At 40.4% G+C, this 8394-nt stretch overlaps 1 pseudogene; it reads right to left on the bottom strand.

Moving 5' to 3' along the window:
- Nucleotides 1–2734: 2734 nt before the first annotated feature.
- LOC102402215 lies at nucleotides 2735–4124 on the bottom strand (annotated as a pseudogene).
- Between the last annotated feature and the right edge of the window lie 4270 nt (nucleotides 4125–8394).

Genomic DNA, 8394 nt, shown 5'->3' with positions numbered 1-8394 from the left:
GACATCCTTCAGATTAAATTTCAATTAAGGAATATGGTCACAAGCTTCAATAAGGTTTGAGCAAGAAGAACAAACTAGAAATAAAAAAGGTCTAAATCTGAAGTCTTTCCAAGCTATTACAGTTTTCTTAGCATATCCCAAATATCAAACACTTTATAAGATGTTCTTCACTATCTATATGCATTGCTGTTTCATACACCTAGAGGTTTCAGCACATAAGTTTTGTTATGAAAACTTCAAACTTTTCAGTTACCACCTACAGATAGGATCCTATTTTAGTGAACATACAATCAATGTGCTTTGTGGTCTTAGACCAGATTTTTTTCAGGTTTTGACTTAAACACCTGAGTGGAAATTTGAGAAGAGATGAGGAGTTGATAGGTTCCATTTTTACCACTTGGGAGATTTTCAGTAAGCAATTGAATATTCACATCTGAAGTTCAAAAATAAGATGGGCTAAAAATAAATCTTTGGGGTTCATTAACAAATGATGGGAACTGAAGCCAAGAAAGTACTGAAGATTATTCAGATGGGCTATTCAGAGGACGAGTGTAAAGTGATATGAGAAAAAGTCTAAGAAACAATAAACACCTTGAAGAAAAAAGAACTCATTATTTAATGCTAAGCCAGAAGAAAGCAAGAATTTCTTATTGAATGACTACTTTTCAAAGCTTGTTCTGTATGAAGCTGTATCATTTTACTGCCTTTCATTTTAAGTTCATTTTCACTTTACAAATCACACAGCACACAGACCCATACACAAACACAGATTTCATAATTGTGGTTATGGCACAACAAATGTTTATGAAATATTTACTATGTACCAGATACAGTGCTAAGTTTTTATATAAGTTCACTCATTTAATCTTCATAACAGCCTGCTCCACCTATCTGTGGCCATGTAACAAACTAACAGAAAACTTGGTTATTTTACAACAATAGCCATGTATTATACCTCATGATTAATGAAATCAAGTCAAGGGATCAGGTAGGGGATAAGTATCACACTTAAACTCCACATGAAGTCAGCTGAGGTCACTAGATGATATTCAGCTGGTCCGGATTTAACATAATTAGCAAAACTAAAATTTTTGGTAGTTTGAAAGACAGGTAAATTGTTAAAATATTACTGGGCACAGAGCACTCATAGATTTAACAGAGGACACAAGCTTTGTCAACATACAACCCTCAAAAAGTTTTATTTTAGTGAAGGGAATGAGGGCAATAACCTCAGCACAAAATCATTATTATGTATTATGAATCAAGTACTGTGGAATATCTATGGCACTTCAGAGGAAGAAAATAGTCTGATTTGCACCGATCCTCTATATGGAATGTGTCCTCTGCCATCATGACTGCCTCAAATGTCACAGCCTCCTGAAGGCATTCCTGAATCTCCAAACTCTCTGCCCTTGAACCTCTGTTGTTACACTGTTTACATTTATCTCAGGATATTCACTTTACCTCACTTTTTATGTAGTTATGTTTGCCCTTTTCTAATCTCCTCTCCTCTATTAACCAGACCATTTGTCTTACTCATCTTTAGCTCCTATCACATAGAACAGGAAAAAAAATGAATCAATAATTATGAACTAATTTTGAATATGAACCTATTAAAGAATTATTGAGTGTCCACTTAAACTGTTGATTATCTACTATATATCAAGAACTAGGTATAGAGAGTTTAATAAAACATGTGTGTGGCATGCTAAGTTGCTTCAGTCATGTCCAACTCTGTGTGACCCCATGGACTGCAGCCTGCAAGGCTCCTCTGTCCATGGGGATTCTCCAGGCAAGAATACTGGAGTGGGTTGCCATGTTCTCCTCTGAGGGATCTTCCCAATTCAGGGATCAAACCCACGTCTCTTCTGTCTCCTGCATTGGCAGGTGGGTCCTTTATCACCTAGCACCACCTGGGAAGCCAATAAAACATGGTCCATGTACAAGAGTTGACAATGTAGTTGTCAATTAGACCCAAATTAGAGTTCAAGGATTCACACTATTACAAATAAGGCACCCATGATAATGTCTTGAATCCAATTTAAAGTGAGAGATTTACCTAACACAAATTTTACAACTTCATTTTTTACAACTTACAAAGACCTAAACACTCAAATAATCTTACATTAGGAATTTTTTCTTCTTCTTTTTTTTTTTTTTGCCCAATTAGGGGAAAAGCTCTTCCCTCATCATCAAGGAGTGTTACTTGCAATTTTTAAAAACAGATTAAAATTGGTGAGTAGAAAACTAAGTAGGTCAAGGCTGAAAATAAACGTTAACATTTTACTGAAAACAGCTTCAGAATATCAATGGTAGATCAATATCCTTATTAACAAAAGTATGTTACTTAAATTCTATTTCATCTGCCCTTTGTATTTATCACAATACATTTTATCCTTAAAGTGATATATAAATTTTCAGATTCCTTTATCAAAACTTTAACATGGTTTATGAAAAGTAAGCATGAGTTTGAGTGAACTCCACGAGTTGGTGATGGACAGGGAGACCTGGCATGCTGCAGTTCATGGGGTCACAAAGAGTCGGACACGACTGAGTGAACTGAACTGAACTGAACTGATGAAAAGTAAATCTTGCTATTTTCAATTCACAGTGCTTTTTTGTCTTTCTTAAAATTTTTGCTTTTGAGGCAGAAGTCTTAAAGGTACACATGGAAAAGCAATACGTGATCACCGTTGAAAGCTAAGACAATCTAGTCAGAAAGTTTTTACACCTGTCAGCTAATGCTCATGCTCTGAGTATGATATGCTGCAGGGCTTGAAGAAATGGCAATTAGTATTACTCCTTCTTCCTTTCCCTCTCCTTCAGCAGAATCCATACCAACCTCCTCATAATCCTTCTCAAGGGCAGCCATGTCCTCACGGGCCTCAGAAAACTCTCCTTCCTCCATACCCTCACCCACATACCAGTGAACAAAGGCATGCTTTGCATACATCAGGTCAAACTTGTGGTCCAGGTGAGCTCAGGCCTCAGTGATGGCTATGGTATTGCTCAGCATGCACACAGCTTGCTGTACTTTGGTCAGGTCTCCACCAGGTACCACAGTAAGAGACTGATAACTAACGCCAACCCTGAAGCCAGAGGGGCACCAGTCCACAAACTGGATGCCGCACTTGGTCTTGATGGTAGCAATGGCAGCATTGACATCTGTGGGAACCACATTACCACAGTACAACAAGTAGCAAGCCATTTACCATGGCGAGGGTCACATTTCACCATCTGGTTGGCTGGTTCAAAGCAAGCATTGGTGAAAGCTGTTCATGGTAGGCTTTCTCAGCAGAGATGACGGGGCATATGTGGCCAGTGGGAAGTGGATGTGGGGATAGGGCACCAGGTTCAGGTTGGTCTGGAACTCTATCAGATCCACGTTCAGGGCTCCATCAAACCTCAGGGAAGCAGTGATGGAGGACATTAGCTGTCTAATAAGGTGGTTAAGATTTGTGTAGGTTGGGCACTCAGTATCAAGGTTTCTATGACAGATGTCATAGATGGCCTCATTGTCTACCATGAAGGCACAATCATAGTGCTTCAGGGTGGTGTGGGTGGTGAGGATGGAGTTGTAGGGCTCAACTACAGCTGTGGAAAGCTAGGGTAGGGCTCAACTCCAGCTTGTACTTCTTGCCATAATTGACAGAGAAATGTTTCATCAGCAAGGAGGTGAACCCAGAACCAGTTCCCCCATCAAAGCTGTGGAAAGCCAAGAAGCCCTGAAGATCTGTGCACTGGTCAGCCAGTTTCTGAATTCAGTGCAAGACAAGGTCAATGATCTCCTTGCCAGTGGTGTGGGGACCTTGGACATGGTTATTGGCAGCATCTTCTTTGCCTGTGATGAGCTGCTCAGGGTGGAAGAGTTGGCGGTAGGTGCCAGTTCAAACCTCATCAATGACTGTGGATTCCAGATCTACAAACACTGTGCTGGTCACATGCTTGCCAGTGCCTGTGTCACTGAAGAAGGTGTTGAAGAAGTCATATCCTCCCCCAGTAGCCTTCTCATTGCACCTCTGGCCATTGGGCTGGATGCCATGCTCCAGGCAGTAGCGCTCCCAGCAGACATTACTGATCTGGACACCAACCTCGCCAAGGTGGATGGAGATGCAGTCATACATGGTGGCTACAGGTCAGCAGGCACAGGCAGCAGGAGCAGACACCAGGTCACAGTTGCCATCCCCAACAAGCTAAGAGCCGAGGTAAGTAATGCACTGTCACAATGCTTTAGTAAATAGGCTGTTTTCTCTTTAAATCAGCAATAATAATTTTCTAACTCAAAGGCTAAAAATTCAGGGACTGCTTAATGATTTTTGCACATAATAAATTCTTTTAGTGGGCATGATCAGTTCTAATTTATCCTCTATTAATCAATTGGAACTCAAGGTGACCTTCCATGAAAAACAAATCCACAAATTAAACAAGTCTTTCAAACAAACAAACAAAATCTTTTCTGTTCATTTCCCTTAACAATGGACTGGCTCACAGCTACTTTAAGTTTTCTACTTGCTCATATCAAAATAAAACCTAAAGAAAATCAATGAAAATTCAGCCAGAATAAAATATAAAATGATTATAAAGTTTAAAGAGTTAATTTTTGCAGAGAGATTTGAATTGTAGCAATAAAAGTCTTTAAGCACACATAAATAATTCCTACCTGAGAAATTTTTTAAAATATTTTATTTATTTATTTGACTGCACTGAGTCTTAGTTGTGGCATGTGGGATGTTCTAGTTGCAGCCTATGGGATCTAGTTCCCTGACAAGGAATTGAACCTGGACCCCCTGCATTGAGAGCACAGGCCTTAACCACTGGACCATTAATGAAATCCCTCTACTTGAGAGATGTAGGCATATGCTACTAAGCACAGATGATAATCAGTGAGAAGGGAATTCTTGGATTTACTGGCATCTTTATATACACAAAATATAAATTTGATTATAATAGAATAATTATGAGAATAATTATCCAACACAAGTGGATATCATTCTCTGTTCTTTTAAACTAGAGTATGTATTAGTAATTCTCTGGTGACTTTCCCCTGAGACGTTACCTGCACTCAATTATTTTAAAAGAAGACACATTAGAAGGTATCTATTAAGCAATGCTCAAACAGAGCCCTGATTCAGGAAGAAAGGACATTAAAATGTGCTTTAATCTACAAGAACTTATTTTTCACTGTAGAGTTAGAAGAAGCTGGCTCTTTTCCCTCTAAAAAAGGGGGAGACTAGAAACAGAGTCACAAGACATAGGAAACTCACAGAACTTTAATATTGCTTCCTATCCTCCTGAGGGGCTTCGTAGCTGGTGCTAGTGCTAAAGAATATGCCTGCCCGTGCAGGAGACATATAAGACATAGGCTCAATCCCTGTTGGGAAGATGTCCTGGAGAAGGGCATAGCAATCCACTCCAGTATTCTTGCCTGGAGAATGCCATGGACAGAGAAGCCTGGAAGGCTACAGCCCAGAGGGTCACAAAGAGTCAAACATGACTGAAGCAACTTAGTGCACATACACATCCTCCTGAGACCCAGTAAATTAAAAAAAATAGTGGAGAGGATCTTATTCAAAGAAAGATTATAATTTCTCACCATTATTAGCAGGATATAATAATGCACACCCAGTGTGAAAAAATAACAAACGGTGTAATTATTTCTCCAGTTTAAGAGTCCACACAGGAACTGTATCAATCCTTACCCTTTTCAAGAGGTAAAGATACATCATCAGGAAATCTCAATGTGATCAACAGAAATGGCACAGGTCATAAAGTCAAGACTGTTAGCTGTTGACTAAAATGTATTTTCCCTTTATTCCTAGACACAAAACTAAACAAAAATTTCCAGCCTTGCATGACTATTTTTCTCCATAGAATAAAATGTGACACATGCCTCTAATGGATTTAAGTCTTAGGACCATGACTATGCCTCTACCATGCTGTCTTTCTCTTTCTCACCCCGAAGCCACAGAGACTCCATTTCTACCATGCAAAGAATGACAATCCTAAGGCTATGATTGGGCAACCAATGGAAAAAACTTGTGTCTCTGAATAACCTCATGGAGCAGAATTGAACCTTTCAGTTTTGGCTGTTATTTAAAAGAGAAGCCAGGGGGAGGAGCCAAGATGGCGGAGGAGTAGGACGGGGAGAACACTTTCTCCCCCACAAATTCATCAAAAGGGCATTTAAACGTCGAGTAAATTCCACAAAACAACTTCTGAATGCCGGCAGAGGACATCAGGCACCCAGAAAAGCAACCCAACTCTTTGAAAGGAGGTAGGAAAAAATATAAAAGACAATAAAAGAGACAAAAGAGGGAGGGATGGAGTTCCGTCCAGGGAAGAGAGTCTTAAAAAGAGGGAAGTTTCCAAACACCAGGAAACCTTCTCACTGCCAAATCTGTGCCGAGCTTTGGAAGCACAGAGGGCAACATAACAGGGAGAAAAAATAAATAAACAATTAAAACTCGCAGATTGCGAGCCCTATGGTAACTCCCTCAGCAGAGAAGCAGCGCAGACGCCTGCACACGCCATTAGCAAGCGGGGGCTGGGCAGGGAGGCGCGGCGCCAGCTGCATCGCTTAGAGTAAGAATCTGGCCTGTATACCCTGAGCGCTATCTGAGAGAAATAATTTGGGCTAGCAAACCAGACTGTGGGATATATACCACACGAAAAGCCAGCCCTAACCCAAGACACCGCCAGGCCCGCGCACGGAACAAAGGACTGAACAGAGATAGCCGGCTGCAGACCTTCCCCCTCCGGTGACAGGCAGCCAGAGCCCGAAGGGGGCAATCGCAGCCCCAGAGAAACATTATCTATAAAACTGTAAGCAGACTTCTTTACTAAAACTTCTTGGGGGTCTGGACGGTCAACATCTGCCTGAGAAGGTGCGCCGGTTTTACACCCAGATAACCGAGTGGCAGGGAGGCGATAAGTCGCAGCGTTGGCGCTCGCCAAACACCTCATCACCTGAGCTGCTCGGACCTGGGAAGAGCACAAAACGCAGGCCCAACTGAGTCTGCGCCTCTGAGGACTACCCGAGTGCCTGAACCTGAGCGGCTTGGACCTGGGAGGTACATGCAGCCCAGGGCCGGCCTCGGATTGTTCCTGGCAGAACAACCTAGAGCCCGAGCAGTGTGGGCAAGGAGGCTACACGCGCCGTGAGCGGGGGCAGACCCAGTGTGGCTGAGGCACTGCGAGTGCACGCCAATGTTATTTGTTTGCAGCATCCCTCCCTCCCTCCCTACAGCGCGACTGAACAAGTGAGCCTAAATTAAAAAAAAAAGTGTCCTCCACCGTCCCCTTTGTGTCAGGGCGGAAACCAGACACTGAAGAGACCAGCAAACAGAAGAAGTTATAAAAGAGGGAAATGCCTTGGAAGCTACAGGCAATAGATTAAAACCCTGTGCTTACTACGGACTACATAGGAAGGGGCCTATAGATCCTGAGAAATATAAGTCGGACCAAAGAACTAACCAAAAATGAACTGAACCCACAATACTCACAACAAAACCAGAGAAAGTCCTAGATATATTTTTACTATTTTTACGATCATTCTTTCTTTCTTTTTTTTTTTAATTTTTTTTTTAAATTTTAAGTCCTCTATTGTTCCTTTAATTTTCACTTTTATAACCTATTACTTTGCAAAAAAAAAAAGACCCTATTTTTTTCTTCTTCAGCAAACTTCACATATATATATATATATTTTAGAATTTTTTGACCTTGTTTTTTTGTTTTTCTTTTTTCTTCTTTTCTTTAACATTGTATTTTTGAAATTCCAAACTCTACTCTAGATTTTTAATTTTAGCTTTTTGGTATATGTTATCAATTTTGTACCTATAGTATTTTTTATAATTTCTGTGACGTTTTTTTTTCTCTGTTTTTTTCTCTTCGTCTTTTATATAACATTGTATATCTGAAATTCCAAACTCTATTCTAGATTTTTAATTTATGCTTTTTGGTATTTGATATCAATTTTGTACCTGTATTTTCTTTATAATTTTCACAACCTTGTTTGTTTTTTTTTTTGTTTGTTTGTTTTTTCTCTCTTTCTTTTCCTTCTTCTTTTCTTTAACATCGTATTTTTGAAATTCCAAACTCTACTCTAGATTTTTAATTTTTGCTTTTATGTATTTGTTACCAATTTTGCACCTTTAAGAACCCAATCTTCAGGACCCAATTTTCACTAGGGAGCGAGATTACTGGCTTGACTGCTCTCTCTCCCTTTGGACTCTCCTTTTTCTCCACCAGGTCGCCTGTGTCTCCTCCCTAACCCCTCTCTACTCTACCCAACTCTGTGAATTTCTGTGTGTTCCAGACGGTGGAGAACACTTAGGGAACTGATTACTGGCTGGATCTGTCTCCCTCCTTTTCATCCCCCCCTTTTATCCTTCTGGC

The sequence above is a fragment of the Bubalus bubalis genome, chromosome 20, assembly GCF_019923935.1.
Source record: "Bubalus bubalis isolate 160015118507 breed Murrah chromosome 20, NDDB_SH_1, whole genome shotgun sequence".
NCBI lineage: Eukaryota > Metazoa > Chordata > Mammalia > Artiodactyla > Bovidae > Bubalus > Bubalus bubalis.
This window is presented reverse-complemented; position numbering and strand designations above follow the sequence as displayed.